Raw genomic sequence first — 20685 nt, 5'->3', positions numbered from 1 at the left:
CACTTTCAAGGAACTATGAACCTGCACTCCAAGGTCTCTTTGTTCAACAACACTTCCCAGAACCTTACCATTAAGTGTATGAGTCCTGCCCTGATTTGCCTTTCCAAAATGCAGCACCTCACATTTATCTAAATTAAACTCCATCTGCCACTCCTCGGCCCATTGGCCCATCTGATCAAGATCCCGCTGTACTGAGGTAACCTTCTTTGCTGTCTACTACGTCTCCAATTTTGGTATCATCTGCAAATGTACTAATGACACCCACACGTTCACATCCAAATCGTTTGTTTAAATGACAGATCAGTGGATCCAGCACCGATTCTTGTGGCACACAACTAGTTACAGGCCTTCAGTCTGAAAAGCAACCCTACATCAACATCCTGTTTTCTACCTTTAAGCCAGTTCTGTATCCAAATGGCTAGTTCCCCCTGTATTCCACGTGATCCAATCTTGCTAACCAATCTACCATGAGGAACACCTTACTCAAGTCTACATAGATCACATTCACTGCTCTGGCCTCATCAATCTTCCTTGTTACTTCTTCACAAAACTTAAGTTAGTGAGACATGACTTCCCAAGCACAAAGCCACGTTGACTATCCCTAATTAGTCCTTGCCTTTCCAAGTACATGCAAATCCTGACTCTCTGAATTCCCTCCAACAACTTGCCCACCACCCAACGTCAGGCTAAGATAACAAGGCGTAGAGCTGGATGAACACAGCAGGCCAAGCCGCATCAGAGGCTAGTTACCCTCCTCCCTCCTGCTGTGTACATCCAGCTCGTTATCTCAGCTTCTCCAGCATCTGGTTCAGAGATGGTCAGAACTGCAATGTCAGGCTCACTAGTCTGCAGTTCCCTGGCTTTTCTTTCCCCCTCTTTCTTAAATAATGGCACCATGTTAGCCAACCTCCAGTCTTCCAACACCTCACCTGTAGCTATCGATGATACAAATATCTCAGCAAGGGACCCAGCAATCACTTCCTTAGCTTCCCACAGAGTTCTAAGGTGCACCTGATCAGGTGCTGGGGATTTATCCACCTTTATGTATTTTAAGACGTCCTGCACCTCCTCCTCTGTAATATGTCCATTTTCCCCCCCCCCCCCCCCCCCCAAGATGTCACTATCTGTTTCCCCACATTCTCCATCTTCCATATCCTTCTCCATATCCCCTTGGATTCTCCTTAATTCTACTTGCCAAGTCAATCTCTCATCCTCTTTTTGCCCTCCTGATTTCACTCTTAAGTATACTCCTACTTTAAAGGACTTACTCGATCTCCACTGTCAATACCTGATGTATGCTTCCTTCCTTTTCTTAACCAAAACCTCAATTTCTCTGGTCATCCAGCATTCCCTACACCTGTCAGCCTTGCCCTTCATTCTAACAGGAACATGCTGTCCCTGGATTCTGGTTGTCACATTTTTGAAGACTTCCCATTTTCCAGCTGCCCCTTTACCTGCAAACATGCACCCCCAATCAACTTGTGAAAATTCTTGCCTAATACATTCAATGAGTGATTGTCTATGCTTTAGCAATTCTGTAATTCACAGAGGTCATTCAGCACGTTTTGTCTGCACAGTTCTCTTACTGAGCATTCTGACATTGTGCCATTCTCCTGATTTTTTCCCCTATAATCTTGCACGTTATTTGAATAGGAAAATTATCTAATGGCCTCAACTGAATCTGCTTAAATCATAGTTCCATGCAACACATTCCAGATCTAAATCACCAGCTGTACGAAATATCTTTCTCACATCACAATTTGCTCTTTTGTACATTATTTGAAGTCTGCACTCTCATTCTCGATGCTTTTATTAATGGGAACAGTTTCTCACTACCTAACCAACTCCCTCATGACTTTGAAAATTTCCATTTAACTTTCTCAAATCTATCTTCATGACTGAAATTTCTCTTATGAATGCAGTTTCTCCAAACCTTTGCTCTTCCTCTCCCAATACAACTTAAATTAAACCTGGAATCAGCTTCAGGGTCTATTCTAGTTCCTCATTGTCTTCATGCTGATGAATTAGCTTCAATTAAATAGTGGGAAGAATGAAGCCACTGCTTCCATTTTATGCTCCAATCTTCATTCCCAAGGCTACTGCCTTTACCACTCACTCTAACAATACTCAGCCTGTCAGGCTGTTCAAAACCCCAATGTGAAATGTGTTTCCAAAGAGGAACTACTAATCTCCTATCTTTGCCATCAATAAGACCACGTTTCCACCTGTTAGCTCAGTCACCCTCATTCACTCCTTTGTTACCTCCAAGCTCGACTATTTCAATGGCAGTCCCCCAATAATCTTCCAGGTTCCTCCCTCTGTAAACTTGAAGGCATCGCAAATTTTGATCTGGGTGAATTGCAGCTAAGTCTCATTCCCCTGTCAGGCCCGTGCTCACTGACCGACACTAGGTCTCATTGAAGCAACACCGTGATTTTGAAACGCTCATCTTTAATATCAAACGGCCTCGTCGTATCTGTTACTTCGTCCTTACTACAGCCTCCGAAATATCTGGGTTCCTCTAATTCTGGCCTCTGCCGCATTCTGAACTTTCATTGCTCCATCATTAGCGGTTCCATCTTCAGCTGCCTTGGTCCCAAGGTCTGGAATTCTCTCCCTACACCTCACTTTCCTTCTTAAAACATACCTTTGTTCAAGCGATTTGATCATCTGCCCCGATATCGCCTCGTGTCACTTTGCAACAATTTGTTTTACCTCAAAAGATGGTATAAAAATAGAAGCTAGTGTTGCTGACTGCACCCCTGGCCTTCTGCTTCACAACAATCCATTGATTGTACGCCTCTTGTTGATTGTTCCTGCGGGTTCTCCATCCGGGTTTACCAACGCACAGAAGGTGTGACCACGCATGCGTTCTGCCGGAAAACCTAACAAAACATGGTCGCGCAGGCGCCATTCTGCCTGACATTCCGGCGGCCGCGGCGCCTGTTTTCCATACAAGACCTGCAAATTGGCTCCTGAGCGGGCCAAACTCCGAAACTGGAGATTCTTATAGGGGATTTCAGACTCATGCTATATATTTGTGAAAGTTCTCATTTACCTGAGCCTCTCACCGGACGGCTTTCACCGCCGTAAACTTCCAGCTCAGCACCAGTCAGCTTCGGACTGGTATTGCGCATGCTCATATCCAACCCACTGATTGGCAGTAACTCTGAGCCAGCAGATGTAGGGGCGGGGCACGACATCTGAGCTAGATTGGATTGGGACACAGCCCTACCCGGTCAGGATTCGAGGTAAAAAGGTGTAGAACTGGATGGTTGGAACTGCAGATGCTGGAGGATTTGAGATAACAAGGTGTAGAGCTGGATGAACACAGCAGGCCAAGTAGCATCAGAGGAGCAGGAAGGCTGACGTTTCGGGTCTGGACCCTTTATCTGAAAAAAATCATATTCAGATTTTTTTTCTGAAGAAGGGTCCAGACCCGAAACGTCTGTCTTCCTGCTGCTTTGATCCAGCTGTATACCTTGTTATCTCAGGTAAAAGGTTCGCTTTGTCCTCAATGCGCAGTGAGAAAAGATCACCACTTTCTGCCGAAGTTAAGTGAGGTTATCAGATCATCTGCTGCCTCAAATACACGCAAATATAGTCTTGTGCAAGAAACGATGCTTCTTTTGTCGGATAGAATCACATTCCAATGTTTATTCGTTCATAAACTACTATACTGAACCGCACTGCTTTTGGCACTGTGTATGTATATAAAGATATTTTTATGAACAAGGTATATTTTTAAATAAAAACGGTCTCTTGTAATATGCATGATGGGGATGCCCAGCACATCAATGCAAAATAAAAACCGAAAGAACTGAGTTCTGAGGAAGGGCCACAGGACCCAAAGCATTAACTCTGATTTTTTCTTCACAGGTGCTGCAAGACCTAGTGAGCTTTTTCCAGCAACTTCTGTTTTTGTTCCTGATATCAATTCAAAATACAGTGCTGACACATTAGAAACAATCTTCAGCCAAAAATGCTAGAGGATGGTCCACCTCAGTCTCCTCAGATCCTCAACATCACAAATTTCACTGTTCAGCCAAGTTCATAAACCTAATGCCAAAAAATGGGTACATAATCAGCTCAATTTTGCATAAGCAATTTGCCTCAACAACATTCCACCAACAGTTCAGCTGAGCAGGGCTGCTCTATAACTGGAGCATCCTGATCAAGATTACTATCTAAATGGAGTCGTTAGGTAAAGGGAAAGTACAACAAGATCTCAGTGTTCTTGTACATCAGTCAATGAAAGCAAGCATGCAGGTACAGCAGGCAGTGAAGAAAGCTAATAGCATGCTGGCCTTCATAACAAGAGGAATTGAGTATAGGAGCAAAGAGGTCCTTCTGCAGCTGTACAGGGCCCTGGTGAGACCGCACCTGGAGTATTGTGTGCAGTTTTGGTCTCCAAATTTGAGGAAGGACATTCTTGCTATTGAGGGATTGCAGCGTAGGTTCACGAGGTCAATTCCCGGAATGGCGGGACTATCATATGTTGAAAGATTGGAGTGACTGGGCTTGTATACACTTGGGTTTAGGAGGATGAGAGGGGATCTGATTGAGGCGTATAAGATTATGAAGGGATTGGGCACTCTGGAGGCAGGAAGCATGTTTCCGCTGATGGGTGAGTCCAGAACCAGAGGACACAGTTTAAAAATAAGGGGTAGGCCATTTAGAACAGAGTTGAGGAAAAACTTCTTCACCCAGAGAGTGGTGGATGTATGGAATGCTCTGCCCCAGAAGGCAGTGGAGGCCAACTCTCTGGATACTTTCAAGAAAGAGATGGATAGAGCTCTTAAAGATAGTGGAATCAAGGGTTATAGGGATAAGGCAGGAACAGGATACTGATTGTGGATGATCAGCAATGATCATAATGAATGGTGGTGCTGGCTTGGAGGGCTCAATGGCCTACTCCAGCACCTATTGTCTATTGTGTAAGATGTGCAATGCAAAACTGGCATCTACCAGGCAATATAAATAAATGGACAGCCATGTCATATCCACAAAAAGGACAAATCTAACTCTGACAATTACTTCCAAAAATTTACTCTCCGGCATCAGCAATTTCATGGAAAGGGGACAAAACAGTGCTATCAAGCAGTATTCACTCTGCAATAACCAGCTCACTGATGCTGTTTGTGTTCCACTACAGCCACTCAGCTCTCGATACCATCATAGCATTCGTCCAACATGGACAAAAGCATTGACTACCCTTGACATTAAAGCAGCATTTGACTGGTAAGATATTAATGAGCTCTCGCAGGACAAGAGTTAATGGGAATCAACGGGGAATCATATCCAGAGCAAATGCTTATGGCTCTTTGTAATCAATCATGCCAAGCTCGGCACACCATAGGAGTTCCTCAAGGTAGTGTGCTAGGCCCAGACTTGTTCAATTACTTCATCAATGACTTTTCTTCGATCATAAAGTCAGAGTTCTCTGATGATTGCACAATATTCAGCACCTTTCTGGGTTCCTCAGATACAGAAGCAATCTCTATCCTAATACTAGCAAAAAAAATCACTTACCTGATTGCTGTTTTTAGAATCTTAGTCAGCACAAATTGGTTGCTGTAAACAGGAACTAGGAAAGATCACATGGGGTTGAGGTAATTTAGTAGCTTGGATAGAGGATTGGTTAACTGGTAAAAATCAGGATAAGTGGGACATTTTCTGGTTGGCAAGATGTCAACAGTGGGCTACCAGAGTTCAGTCCTCAGGTTGCAACTATTTACAATCTATTTTAATGATTTGGATACAGGGATAGCAAGTACAATAACTTTTCAGATAACACTAAAATATGTGAGAAAGTATACTGCAATAAATAAATAAATAGGAAATTTACAAGTGAATGTGGGAAGGTTAGGTCAATGAGCCAAAATTTGGCAGATGAAGTTCAGCCTGGATAAGTGTAAGGTTATCCATTTTGGTCAGAGGAATGGAAAGGCAATTTAATATCTAAATGGAGAGAAATCTCAGAGTGCAGAGGGATCTGGGTATCCTTGTGCATCAATCACAAAAAAACTACTATACACGTACAGCAGGTAATAAGGAAGGAAATTGAATTTTGGTATTTATTGCAAAAGGAATAGAGTATAAAAGTGGAGAAATGAAGCTGCAACTATACAAAGCATTATAGTCATAGTGCCGTACAGCATAGAAACAGACCCTTCGGCCCAACCTGTCCATGCCGACCAGGTTTCCTAAATTAGTCTCGCTTGTCTGCTATTGGCCCATATACTCGCCTCTGCCATTTACCTCTGGCAGCTCATTGCACCTAATGTACCACCTCTGTGAAAATGTGGCCCCTCAGGTCCATTTTAAATCTTTCCCCTCTCACTTTAAACCTATGCCCTCTAATTAGGGGGCATATTTTTTCAGTGGCGGCAGAAATATTTAGAAAGGGGAATCAGGGGCAACTTTTTTTTTTTTTTTTTACACAGAGAATGGTTCATATGTGGAATAAACTACCAGAGGAAGTGGTGGATGCAGGTACAGTTACAAATTTAAAAGATATTTGGATAAGTGCATCAACAGGAAACATTTGGAGGGATAAACCCAAACACAGGTAAGTGGGAACATGGTTGGTGTGGACTAGTTCAACTGAAGGATCTGTTTCCATGTTGACTGACTCTGAATTTACCCTGGAGAAAAGACATTGGCTATTCATCTTATCTATGCCTCTCCCAAATTTATAAACCCCTCAACTTCCTACGCTGCAGAGGAAAAAAGTTTTGGCCAATCCAGTTCCACGGAAGGGTCACCAGACCCAAAACTTTAACTCCATTTTCTCCTCCACAGATGCTGCCAAACCTGCTGAACTTTTCCAGCAACTTTGTTTTTGTTTCTGGCCAATCCAGCCTCTACTTATAACTCAAACTGCCAATCTCAGCAACATCCTTATAAACATTTCTTGCATGCTTTCCAGTTTAACAACATCCTTCCTACAGCAGGATGACCAGAAATGTACTCTCTTCCAACTCTGACTTTATGAAGAAGGAAGGTCATCGATGAAGCAGTTGAGCAAGCTCGAGCCTCGGACATTATCCTGGAGACCTTCTGTGGTGTGCTCGGCTTGAGATGTTTGATCACAAAGAAATATAAACATTTGGGCTGGATATAATTCCCCTTTGATTTGTGAGACTGCACCAGGGGAACTGTATGTAATTTTGGTTTCCATAAATGAGGAGGGATCATAGAATCCCTACAGTGTGGAAACAGGTCCTTCGGCCCAACAGGTCCACTCCAACCCACGGAGCATCCCACCCAGACCCATCCCCCTATAACCTTCTTAATCTACACATCCCTGGAAACTATGGGCAATTTTGCATGGCCAATCCACCTAACTTGCACATCTTCGGACTATGAGGGGAAACCAGAGCACCCGGAGGAAACCCACACAGACACGGGAAGAATGTGCAAACCCCACACAGTCGCCCGAGGGTGGAATCAAACCAGAGTTCCTGGCACACTGAGCCATTGTGCTGCCCCAATTTAGCTGTATTGGAGGTATGTCAGAGGAGTTGACTAGATTGATTCAAGAAATGAGAAGTTCCGGTTTCCTCCCATAGTCCAAAGATGTGCAGGTTAGGTGGGCTGGCAATGCTAAATTACTCAGTGTCTGGGGTGTGTAGGTTAGGTGGGATAGCCAAGGGAAAATGCAGGATTACAAGGAAAGGGTAGGGGAATAGGTCTGGGTGGGATGCTCTTTGGCAGGGTGGTGTGGACTTGTTGGGCTGATTAGCCTGTTACCACAGTGTGGGGATTCTATGATTCTTCCAAAATGCATTACCTCACATTTCTCTGCATTGGAACTCAACTGCCTCTTTGGCCAACTTGTCAAGATCCTACTGAAGTCACTCAGTGGCATCCTCTCAGCTCACTTATTTCTAGCTGCGAGTTTAGAGATATGCATAGTGCAGAACGGGAGCAGTCAGAGGGACCTTGCAGGGCTCGGAGGGACTGGAAGTCTGGAATGCATTTACTGCAATGCAAAAAGTATAACAAATGAACTAAAATCACGGATTACTGCATGGAGTTATGATGTTATTGCCATTGCGGAGACATGGTTAAAGGAGGGATAGGACTGGTGGCTTAGCATTCCAGGATATTGCTGTTTTAGACGGGACAGAAAGGGAAACAAAGTGGGTGGGAGGGTTGCAGGGTTGCATTGCTGATTAGGGATCACATCACAGCTGCGTGGAGGGAGGACACATGGGAGGGATCTTGCAGTGAGGCATTATGGGTGGAGCTCAGGAATAGAATGGGTGAAATCACAATGTTGTGAGTTTTCTATAGCCTTCCCAACAGCCCACAGGAGACAGAGGAACAGATATGAAGTCAGATACTGCAGAGGTGTGAAAAAAGCAAGGAGATAGATGTGGTGGGTGATTTTAACTTTCCTCTTATTGACTGGGACTCCATTACAGCCAAAGGTTTGGGTGGAGAGCAATTTGTTAGATGTGTCCAGGAGGGCTTTTTGAGACAGTATGTTGACAATTCAACCAGAGAGGAGGCCATACTAGACTTGGTATTGGGGAAGAGCCAGGATGAGACTCATGGTCTCAGGAGGACAGCAGTTTGGGCTTGGTGACCATAACTTCATAAGATTTTACATAGTCATGGAGAAGGACAAGAGTGGCCCTCGGGTGAGGGTGCTTAATCGGGCAAGAGCCAATTACATCCAAATTAGAGAGTAACTACGAAATGTGGATTGGGAGCAGTTATTTGAGAGCAAGTCTACATCTGGCACAGGGAGGCTTTTAGGACATGACTGATGTGGAGGTCAGGGGTGAGTGTGTGGATACTCTGAGAATATTGTCAATATATTGAAGGAGCAGGTTTTGCCTATCCTAAATTGCATTAAAGTAGATAAATTCCTCAGAGCCAGATGGGATCTATTCCAGGTTTGCACAAGAGGCAAGGGAAGAAATAGCTGGGACATTAGTATATATCTTCACATCCTCTTTAACCACAGACAAGGTCCAAAATGCATCACCTTGCATTTGCCTGGATTAAACTCCATCTGCCATTTCTGTGCCCAAATCACCAATCTACCCATATCCTGTTGTATCCTTTCACAATCATCGGCACTATCAGCAAGTCCACCAAAGACAACTAATGAGGGAACAGCTGTAGATGTAGTTTATATGGTCTTTAGGAAGGCATTTGATAAAGTTCCACTTGGCAGATTGGTATAAAAACTAAAATCACATGGGATTCAGGGTGGGCCAGCTAGATGGATACAAAACTGACTTGGTCATAGAAGACAGAGGGTAGCAGCAGAAGGGTGTTTTTCAGAATGAAGACCGGTAATTAACAGTGTTCCACAGGGATCAGTCTTGGTCCTCTGCTGTTTGTAGTATATATGAATGATCTGGAGGAAATTGTGGATGATTAGTAAGTTTGCAGATGACGCATGATTGGTGGACTTGTGATAGTGCTGATGATTGTGAAAGGATACAACAGGATATGGGTAGATTGGTGATTTGGACACAAACGGCAGATGGAGTTTAATCCAGGCAAATGCAAGGTGATGCATTTTGGACCTTGTCTGTGGTTAAAGAGGATGTGAAGATACATACTAATGTCCCAGCTATTTCTTCCCTTGCCTCTTGTGCAAACCTGGAATAGATCCCATCTGGCTGTGAGGAATTTATCTTCTTTAATGCAATTTAGGATCCCAAAACCCGCTCCTTCAATATACTGACAATATTCTCAAAGAGTATTCACACACTCACCCCTGACCTCCACATCAGTCATGTCCTGAAAGCCTCCCCATGCCAGATGTAGATTTGCTCTCAAATAACTGCATTTTGGAGGATCAAATTTAGGTATGAACTACACTAAATGGAAGAACCCTCAGGAACATTAACATACAGACAAATCTGGGCATGCAGGGCCACAGTTCCTTAAAAGTGGCAACACAGGTGGCCAAGGTGATTAAGAAGACATTGACATATTTGTCTTCATTGGTCAGGGCATGGAGTACAACAGTTGGCAAACCACATTGCAGCTACAAAACCCTTGTTAGGCCACATTTGGAGTATGCTGTGCAGTTTTGGTTGCTACATTACCAGGAAGGCATGGAAGCTTTGGAGTGCAGAGAAGGTTCACCAAGGTGTTGCTCGGTATCAAGGCCATTGGCTATGAGGAAAGGTTAGAAAGACTAGGATTGTTTTCACTGGAAAGATGGCAGCAGAGAGGAAACCTGATAGAGGTCTTAAACAATTATGACAGGCAATGATAGGATGGATTTTCAAAGAGGCTTTTTCAAAGGGTTAAAGTTTCAATTACAAGGGGGCACAAGTTCAAGGTGAGGAGGGGAAAGTTTAAGGGAGATGTGTGAGGGACATATTCAACGCAGAGTGGTAGGAGTCCAAATTTACTGCCAGAGGAGGTGGTGAAGCAGGCAGATTGGCAATATTTAAGAGGTATCTGGATGGTTGCATGAATAGGGAGGGAATAGTGGGCTGCGAACTGAATAAGGGCAGAAGGTTTGTTTTTTTAGCTTAGTTAGGGCATGGTGATTGGTATAGGCTTGGAGGGTTGAATTGCCTGTTCCTATACTGTATTTCTGTTTTGTTATTTTTGTTAGAGGATCTGGAGAAATTGAGGGCTCAGGGCTCCAGGAAGGAGGACTGTTTCAGAGAAAGGAGGTATATGGGAGGGGCAGCTGGTCAGATCATCTCAATCTGAATGACATGGGGAGCTCAGAGCTACACACAAGATAGGGATGGCAGAAAGGGTGAACAGCTAAAAAGGAAGCGTCCAAGATATTCAAAGGTTTTCACAGACCGGAGTTTACTGAACTGGATAGACGCAAATGGATAGAGTTCAAACATCGATTGAAAAGAAAAAACTCATTCTGAATCGTGATCAGAGATAATGGGAGCTGCAGATGCTGGAGAATCCAAGATAACAAAGTGTGGAGCTGGATGAACACAGCAGGCCAAGCAGCATCTTAGGAGCACAAAAGCATACGTTTTGGGCATAGACACTTCATCAGAGAGGGGGATGGGGCGAGGGTTCTGAAATAAATAGGGAGCAAGGCCAAAGAGATTACAAGAGAGTTGCTGTGGGAGACAGACTCCCTGAGGTTGGTCCAGAGGGAGGAGGGTAACTTCTTCAGGTTAGACATCCTGGAAGAGGCTTCACAGTGAGGTTAAAATTGTGATCAGAGATCATGGGAACTGCAGATGCTGGAGAATCCAAAATTAAGTGTGGAGCTGAATCGAACCGTTTGGATCTGTTGAGACAGCTTCATGCCAGGTGGGACTTGAAACCAGATTGTTGGCCGAGAGGTAAGGACATTAGCAAGCAGGGAAATGTTCACAGTGAAATCCAATCACTGTCAGTACTCATGAACTCGCTGATGACTCAGCAGGTTGGATTTCACAGCAAATCTCTTCCCACAGTCAGTGCAGGTGAACGGCCTCTCTCCAGTGTGAACTTGCTGATGTACAGTGAGTTGGGATGACCACTTGAACCCAGTTCCACAGTGAGAACACCTGAATGGTCTCTCATCAGTGTGAACACGTTGATGGGACATCAGGTCCCCAAAGCTTTTAAAGCATTTCCCACAGTCTGGACATTTAAAAAATCTCTCCTCTGTGTGAACTTGCTGGTGTTTCAGCAGGTTGGATTTCTGAGTGAATCCCTTCCCACACTCGATGCAGTGAATGGTCTATCCGCAGTGTGAATCCTCTGGTGATCAACGAGGTCAGATGATCGCCTAAACCCAATCTCACGACGAGAGCACTCGAAGGGTCTCTCATCAGTGTGAACATGTTGATGGGACATCAGTTCCTTCGAGCTTTTACAGCATTTCCCACGATCTGAACATCTAAAAGGTCACTCATACGTGAAAACTCCCTGATGTGTCAGCAGATTGCATGACTGAGTGAATCTCTTTCCAAACACAAAGCAGCTGAATGGCCTGTTTTTGGTGTGAACTCGCTGGTGTGTTGTGAGGTTCGATGAATCAGAGAATCTTTCCCCACAGACAGAGCAGGTGAAGGGCCTCTCCCCAGTGTGAAGCCATTGGTGTGTCAAGAGGTGAGATGACCAAGTGAACCCCTTCCCACACTCCAAAGCACTTGCCACAGTCTGAGCATTTAAAAGGTCTCTCTTCTGTGTGAATTTGCTGGTGTCTCAGCAGTATGGATGATCGAGTGAATCCTTTCTCACATGGGGAACAGATGAATGGCCTCTCCCAGCATGACTACATTAATGTTTTGATAGGGCAGATGATCTGAAGCCTTGTCCACATGTACAACGTGTATACAGTTTTTCCCCACCATGGGTGGTGTCTTTTTCTTCCAGGTTCAATATCCAATGACATTCAGGCTACAATAAATTGAACGATTCAGTCAGATCCTGAAGTGATGTTTGATTTAAGTTTCCTCACTGCAAATCTTCCCCTTCTAATACCCTGTGAAACTGGTTAAAAACAGAATAAAAGTAGTGAGAAAAAAGCCAGAAAATAGAAAAACTACCTCGAAACCTCAGTGCATACACTCCCAACCCACTCAACCTCTCCTCAAAAAAGTGACCCCCACCATGTCCAGGGTCAAACTAGCAAACATTCTCTGGACTGTCTTTTGACTTGTCTACTACAAGGGATGAAACCATTCACAGCATTTCAAACATGGTCTGAGGAATGCCTTATATCATTTAAAAGAGACTTCCCTATTTTTATATCTCTCTCGCTTCAAAATAAAGGCCAATAGACCATTTGCCTTTCCTACTGCCCAGTGAGCTTGGTGCTAATGTTTTGTATTTCAAGGACAAAGACACCCAAATCTCTCACTGTTTTCTGCAGCGTTTTTCCCTATTTAAATAATATTCACCCCTCCTTTTCCTCCTGCCAAAGTGCATAAACCTCATATTTTACCACATTATATTCCATCTGCCAAGATTTTTCTCCACACACTATCTATCTGTATCCTTCTGTTAACCCTTTGTATCATCATCAACTCGCCTCATTGTCTATTTTGAGTCTTCTGCAGAGTTGGCAACAGTACATTCCAAAGGTTGCAGGTTGGGTGGATAGGCCATGCTAAATTGCCCATCATGTCCACGGATACGTGGATTAGCCATGGCAAATGCAAAGTTACAAGGACAGTGTAGGCGAATGGGTCTGCATGAGACGCTGTTCGGAGGACTGGTACGGCCTCAATGGGCCGAATGGTCTGCTTCCACACTGCAGGGATTCTATGATGATGATTTTCACTTCTGACATCCAAGTCATTAGTATATATTGTCAATAATTGTGATTCCAGCACTGATACCTACTACTTACTTGTACTGTTTACAATCTGACATCATTAGAATGCCCCAGTTACTCTAACTGTCTTTATTAGTTAGCCAATCCTCTATCCATGCTAACATAACTACAACAGCAGGCATTCTGAACTTAAATAGTCTCATGTACAATACCATACAGAGTGCTTTTTAGAAATCCAAAAAAATTACATCTATAGACTTTCCTTTGTATATCCTGCTCCGTCCCACATCAACATTCTGATAAACTTGTCAGGTATGATTTCCCCTCTCAAAATGCCAAGCTGAATCTTCTTCATTATATTATGTATTTCTAAACCCTTTGTTATTCCAGCATTTATAACAGTTTCTCACATCTTCTGATTGTCAGAGCAAGTTGTGAAATTGAGCTGAATGAAGCTGTTAGTTTGTGGGTCTGGAACTTGGAAAAAAGGACGATGGAAGCTGCTGGGTTAGGGTTAGAGTTAGAGTTAGAGTTTTCAAATCCCTTTCTGACAGCCACCAGTCCCATCTTGATAATGCCTGCTAACACACAATCCTTCGAGATAATTGCACGCGCTTGCATTTTCCTGGGCTCCAGATTCTGGCAATTCCTTCATAAATTGCTCTGCCTCCCTCCCTTACTTTCCTCTTTAAGATACTCCTTAGAAGTCTCCTCTTTGACCAAGTGTTTGGTCACTTGTGGGAACACCTCATGACATGACTCGGTGTCAAATGCTGTTTTGTATTCCGTTGTATTGTATTCTGTTAAACATATGATTTGGAAACAAAAATGACTATCACCGAGATGGAAATCTGCATCCCCTCATCATCACTGGGTGAAAATCCTGTTAACTCCTTACTGAACAGCATTATGGCAGCAGCGTCAGGCAACTGGGGATTGGTAACATGAGCTGCAGGTCTTGTTAGTGAAGCCCAAATCCTAAAAATAAATTTTGAAATTAAATTTGTGCAAAGAGTTTTAAAGAACCTTCAGAAATACTTCTTCCTAAAATAACAGCAACCGGCAATCTGCTTTCCTACGATGTGCCTCGCTTGACAATTTCACATTGGGAGCTTGCCACCAGCAACACCCTGTGGATGCTGGAAATCTGACAAAAGTAGTAAAAGCAGGTCAGGCAGCATCTATGGTGAGAGAGAGCCAGGGTTTACCTTTCAGGCCAAACAGATGAATTACAGGGAATAAAAATGGAGCAGTATTTGAGCATCAGGATTAGCTCAGAAGATGGGAAGTGTTCTCCAGTGCAGCATAAAACAATTCCTGACCATGGGAAGATAAAGCTGGGAAATCAGCTGCAATAGAAACCTCATTTAGACAAAATCAACAGAAATAACAATGAAATACTAAACATGGCTGAAATAAATCCATTATTAGAGGCAGAGGAAGTCAGACAATGGCAGAAAGATGATCAGGGAGGGCAGAGGTGAAACAGAGCAATGGGCAGCCATCAATTCAGATCCACAGTAAAGGAGCTACACTATCCCCAGGACCGGGAACTACAGGATTCCACAGAATGATTTAAATTGTAGATATATGCTCAAAAACTCTCATCTCCCAAACAACTGCAGTATTTTCAAATATTCAGCTTGCCCTACATCTGGAAAAAATATCAGAAGCAGTAGAACCAGAAAATCTCATACCCTGCAAAACTTCTAAATACTGACAAAGGATATGATTAAAAAACAGAAGTGATAGTTAAGGTTAAAAATTCAGCAGAGAAAAGTTTCCAAGGCAAAGGAAGGAAAATGAAGTTGAGGGCTCAGAATCAAATCAGCTATGATCTTGTTGGATAGTGCAGCATGTTCAGTGGGCCAAAAAGCCTAATGCTGCCCCTATTTCTTACATTCTGTGGACGTCCCCACATGCTCTCTCCAGTGGCATCCCACTTTAAAGTGGGTTGCCATTATACCAGCTGGTCTCAAGCTTCTCTGGACAGAGTGAGAATAAAATCAATGGGTCAAAGATTTTCTCTCTTGGCCACCAGGAATCCTGAAGCCCCCCCACTCGTGTGCAATTTCAGCAAGAACCTTGCACAGGTGTTCCACTCCCCACTGAACCAAGATGGTGCCTGTTGACCTGGAGCTTGTTCTGGATAATAATTACTGCATCACTCTGAATGTATGAGGAATTATGCCAACCACTTTAGGATTGTCAGTTGGACTCTCAACATGTTTATGCAAGGAAGACATGTGAATTTATCTAATGTGGCAAGTTACTTCATCAATCTGAGAGACTGGAATAGCATCAAGGAGCAAGATGATTGCTCAGTGGTTAGTACTGCTGCCTCAAAGCACCAGGGGCCAGAGTCTGATTGCAGCCTTGGGCAACTGTCTGTGTCTGATTGGGTTTCCTCTCAGTCCAAAGATGTGCAGGTTAGACAGACTGACCAGGCTAGGATGTGTAGGCTAGGTGTGCAAGCTACCAGAAATGTTGGGTTACAGGCATGGTGGTAGTGGTTTGGACAGGATGTTGTGGATGGGTGAGGATGCTCCTCAGAGGGTTGGTGTGAATCAATGGGCCAAATAGCCTCCTTCTGTAATGTTGGGATTCTGTGATTCTATGACTAAAGTGAGTGTGTGCTAATGAACTGAGTGTGGAAAGAGCTCTAACCTGTTATACAGCTAGAGTGAGTGCACTCCAGTGTACTGTCTGGAGAGAGCTTTAACCAGTTACAGAGCATGAAAAGAAAATGTATTCGCCATGGAGAGAAATTGTATGGATGTTCTGAACATTGAATTAGACATCATCTGGTCATCCAGTGAGGGGAGACAAAAGACATTATGGAGACAGTAGAAATAGGCAATCACAAGGATACTGTTACTCACCCAAACTGGTCACACAATGGTGCAGTCACACCAGGGACAGGCCATTCCCCTTCTCCATATGCAGGAAGAATTCAATCAGACATCCAGTGGCTGAGACACCTGTAAGTTTACAGGGGGTTACAGGAGTTGGGTTCTAGTGGTATTGCTACTATTCATCACACCTTCATATTGCACTTTGCCCATAGCAAAACATTTAACATGGTGTTAAACAAACAAACCTGAAGGGCCAAATATAAAGAAATTAAAGCAAATGGACAAATGCCTGCTTACAAAGTTAAATATTAAGGGATATCTCAGGAGGGAAACTGGTAAAAGCGAGTGCTTTAGGAAGGGAACTACACCACAAACATACTTCAGCAGCTGGAAGTACAGACTCATAGTGGAACAAATAAAATAAGAGTTATGTGTCAGGAAGAAGAGCAGATATTTGAGAGATGTGGTGCTGGAGGAGTTCACAAAAGGTAGGGAGGAGGAAGTACTGAGTAGGTAATGAACATATAGAGCCTCACCCCAGGGTCAACTCACCAGTGTTGAAACGAACCCCTAAACCAAATCCCACAGTGACAGCATCTGAATGGTCTACCACTGGCATAAACACATTTCTGGGGACATGTAGTCCCGTTGTTTATCATATTTCTCGCAGCTTGAGTTTTTAAAAAGGCTGTCCCCTGCGTGCACTTGCTGGTGTGTCATCAGCTTGACCATTTGAGTGAATCCCTTCCTACACTCAGAGCTGGTGAAAGGGTCTCTGTGGAGTGCAATGAGCATCCTGCTCTGATTAGGAACTGAATCCCTTCTCACAGTCTCCAAATTGCAACGATTTCTCCCTAGTGTGACTACACTTGTGAACAGTCCTTTTACTTCCACATTCAAAATTCTTTCATTCAAAGTTATGATTAATATTCTGAGGCGATGTTACCTAACTGCAACTCTTTCCCGATCATAATCCATTGAATCTGAAGTAATGGGAGGAACAAGGAAAGGAGAGAGAAAGAGAACGAGAGCACAGCACAACAGGCGAAGTGCATGAGACAGAGAATGCGGGTTTGGTTGGCGGAGGGGGGGGGGGGTTGAGGAGCGAGCGAGACCGAGACAATTGGAAGTTGTGCAATGGAGCTGAACGCATCTAGGAACCTGTGGGGCTAGCAATTGGTAATTTATGCTCCAAAATAGGGGAAGGAGAGGGATTTATATACAACAACTTGACCAAAATTTTAACAGAACCTCCTAAACTCTCAAACCCCACCACATAGAAGTATCAGGGCAACAGATGAATGTGAATGTCATCCAAGTTCCACCAAGTCTCAGACAATCCTGATTTGTCTGAGCTCGAAGACTGAATCAGCAGAAATTTCTTCCATTTAACTACTGAGAAGATAACAGTAGTGTTTCCAGCCCTGACGACAAATTTCACCCCTGCCCCATAGACTTTAACCCTCTCCTCGGAAACCAGCTGAGGCTGAATGCCACAGTTTTCACAACCACAGCAAAATATTTCACCCCATGGTGTGTTTTCAACCAGATATCCTTATCATCACCATCTTCATCATTTCCATCTCAGTAACATCACCTGACTCCACCTTTGTCTCAGCTCACCTGCTGCTGGGACTTGCATTCATTCCTTTGCTACCTCTAAACTTAACTGAACTTAACACACTCCAAGTCTTGGACATTCAGCCTCTGAGTCATCTTGAGCTGATCTAAAATTCTGCTGCCGTGTGCCTCCTTACACCAAATCTTCTTCACCCATCACGTCTATGCTCATTGACCATTAAGGCTCACATTTGGAAGCACCTACATTTGAAGGTTTTCCTCCATGGTTGTGGTTATCCCAATCTCTCTAATCCCCTCCAGCCCCACAATACTCCGAGATCTCAGCACTCAGAATTCCAGCCTCTTGAACATTCCTGATTTTAAATCAGAACCAGAGATTCACACACAAAAAAAACAGCTCTTTGGCCCATTTGTGCCAGTCAAAACCAATCATGTAATTCCAACATAGATGGCTGTTCTTTCAGTTCCCTGGACCCCAAGCTCTGGAATTTCCTCCTTAAAGCTTTCCACCTCACTTTTCTTTAAAATGCTTGCCATAATCTCGCCAACAAAATTTTTAGTAATTAGCTCCGATACATTCTTGCACTCAGTGTCAGACACTGCTTTGCAGAGTTCCTGTCATATGGTATTAACACTATATTCCGTTTTGATTTGTAAGGACAGGCTGGATAATCTGGGGTCTCCCCTCCCCCCTCGGTATAGGAGGCTGAGGGGTGACCTTGAAGAGGCTTATAAAATCATGCGGGGTATAGATAAGGTGAATAGCCCAGGTCTTTTCCAGACAGCACAGTTAAGGTGAGAAGGGAAAATATGTAAGAGATCAGAAAGGGTAACTTTTTCTATACAGAACATGGTGCATATATGAAACAAGCTGCCAGAGGAAGTGCTAGAGGTAAGTACAACATTTAAAAGTCATTTGGACAGGTACAGAGATAAGGTTCAGAGGGATATGGGCCAAATGAAGGCAAATGGGACTAGTTCAGTTTAGGAAACCTGATCAGCATGGACAAGTTGGTTTCTGTGTTGTATGACTCCATGACAGAAATGCAAATTCATATTGTTGACTTGGACTAACACCACTGTGGATCTCTCTACAACACAAGGACTGCAGTGGTTCAAAAAGGTAGTGACATCTACATCTCGAGTGAATCAAAAAGAAATCCCATTTAGTTCTGTCAGCAGAAGGAACAGTGGAACATAGCAAAAATACACTCATTGTTAAAAACAGAGCAAGTTAGGTAACCACAGAGGCATGATGAGGTGAGGAGAATCCGAAATAGAGCTGTAGATGTTCATTTCTCTGAGCGTGTAAGTGTTCTGCGTGTAAATGCTATTCTCCCAATCCCCTATAAAAGGAGTTTCTAAACTCGATCACTATCAGTCCAGGACCCAGAAGTACAACATTGTCGCCGTCCCTGAGCCCAGGATGTCGGTGCATGCGCACTAGAGCAGAGAGCCGTCTGGAACCCGAGACTTGGCCCCACCCACTCCGTTGAGCCGAACCAACATGGCGGCTACAGGCCAAGGCTAGTTTCCGAGAAAATAGCTGCATGGTCTGCTTAAAACGCGGCACCGAAAGATACTTATTTGGAGATTAAGACCTCACGGGATATTTTATAAAACCTACCCACCAGCTCGACATGCCAAGAGCCAACTTCGGCTTCAGCCTTTCCGGAGTGCCCGTGGATATCACAAACTAACACGTGATCACCCACAATGCGCATGCTCCAACCTGCCGTCACCATTGCTTGACAGGGCCAATAGGAAGTAGTGCTGGTGCTAGAAGACCAATAGGAAGTGGGAGTGTTGGTGCCAGTGGACTAATAGGATGGGGACGATGCCGGAGGACCAATGGGAAGCGCAAGTGGACGAATGGGAAGCAGGGGCGGTGCTGGAGGACCAATGTAGAGAGGCGAGTCCTCCAAGTGTGATTCAAGGATGAAGAGTTATGTAGGACTCGAAATTTTAACTCTATCTCTCTCTCCACAGATGGTGCCACATGTGCTTTGTTTCAGTTTTCCAGCATCTGCAGTGTTTCACCTTCGAGCAAGGGCGGACCGGGCTGTGAGCGGAGCATGCGCTGTGTAGGTGCTGGAGCCGGAACTTTGTCCGGGACCAAGAGGGAGACTGTTTCTGTCCAAACCTTTAGCAGCACTTTCAATGGGAAGTAGTTTCCAGGTCGTCAATTCCGACCAAACCTCACTGCAAATTCTGTTAGAGGACTGCATTCACAACCACCTCAATATCATCGGCCCTTCATCATGCAAGGTAAAAGGTTTGTCTGTTGGCAAAGATTTCTGAGATCAGTGTCGTAGGAAAAGCCCCGAGAGATTTGAAATCCCGCCTAGAGCAGCCCTGGAGGATGTGCCTAGTTCTGGAGATGTGAAGTCGCCATAGTCCCAGAGAACTGCAGGTGGTGTAGCGGACAGTGAAAAATGTTATCACCGGTAGTAGTTTAACCTCAGGGTGACAAAACGTCAAGCAAGGGGAGAAGTTGGGAAGGAGTGTCTTTCATGGTATCCTCAGATTGTACAGGCACTGAACCTTTCCTGGAAAAGCTCAGCGGGTCTGGCAGCATCTAAGGAAAAAACAGTTGACGATTCGGGTCCGGTGATCCTTCCTCTCAACACCCTTCCAATTCTGAGGAAAGGACCCGTTTCGTTAACTTGTTTTTCACAGATGCTGCAGACCTGCTGAGCTTTTCCAGCAACTTTGTTTTTGTTCCTGATTTTACAGCATCCGCAGTTCTTTCAGTTTTTACTGAACCTATGTTGCTGGTTTCACTTTGCATCACGCACCAATCGCCCAGCCAATCAAGCTAACCGAATCCATCACAGCCAAGGAAGGCAAGACAATGTGGACTTTCTTGGGAAAGCAGCGCAGATTTCAAAGAATCATAAGTTTTACCGTACAAAATGAGGCTATTCAACCCATTGTCTCTGCACTGGTTCCTGAAACAGCTATCCAGCTGGTCCCATTCTCCAGCCCTATCTCCACAGCTCTCCAAATTCATAACTT

At 44.1% G+C, this 20685-nt stretch overlaps 1 protein-coding gene, 1 long non-coding RNA gene and 1 pseudogene across 2 annotated transcripts in view; 1 reads left to right on the top strand and 2 right to left on the bottom strand.

The window, feature by feature from the left end:
- Nucleotides 1-8782, bottom strand: part of LOC132206005 (zinc finger protein 420-like) — a 59722-nt pseudogene extending 50940 nt beyond the window's left edge.
- Nucleotides 8783-9768: 986 nt separating this feature from the next.
- On the bottom strand, nt 9769-19384 carry LOC125449220 (uncharacterized). The gene is made up of 3 exons (XR_007246867.2): nt 19299-19384; nt 16114-16212; nt 9769-12444 (listed from the first exon to the last, which is right to left on the bottom strand). It is a non-coding gene; the product is annotated as an uncharacterized LOC125449220 (long non-coding RNA).
- Nucleotides 19172-20685, top strand: part of LOC125449218 (zinc finger protein 260-like) — a 64516-nt gene continuing 63002 nt past the window's right edge. Inside the window, exon 1 of the mRNA XM_059641458.1 lies at nt 19172-19935. The gene's annotated coding sequence lies outside the window, so the exon portion shown is untranslated. The remainder of the gene's footprint in view (nt 19936-20685) is intronic.

Source organism: Stegostoma tigrinum, chromosome 42, assembly GCF_030684315.1.
Source record: "Stegostoma tigrinum isolate sSteTig4 chromosome 42, sSteTig4.hap1, whole genome shotgun sequence".
NCBI classification, from domain to species: domain Eukaryota; kingdom Metazoa; phylum Chordata; class Chondrichthyes; order Orectolobiformes; family Stegostomatidae; genus Stegostoma; species Stegostoma tigrinum.
The sequence above is the reverse complement of the archived record's forward strand: the minus strand, read 5'-3'. Positions and strand labels throughout refer to the sequence as shown.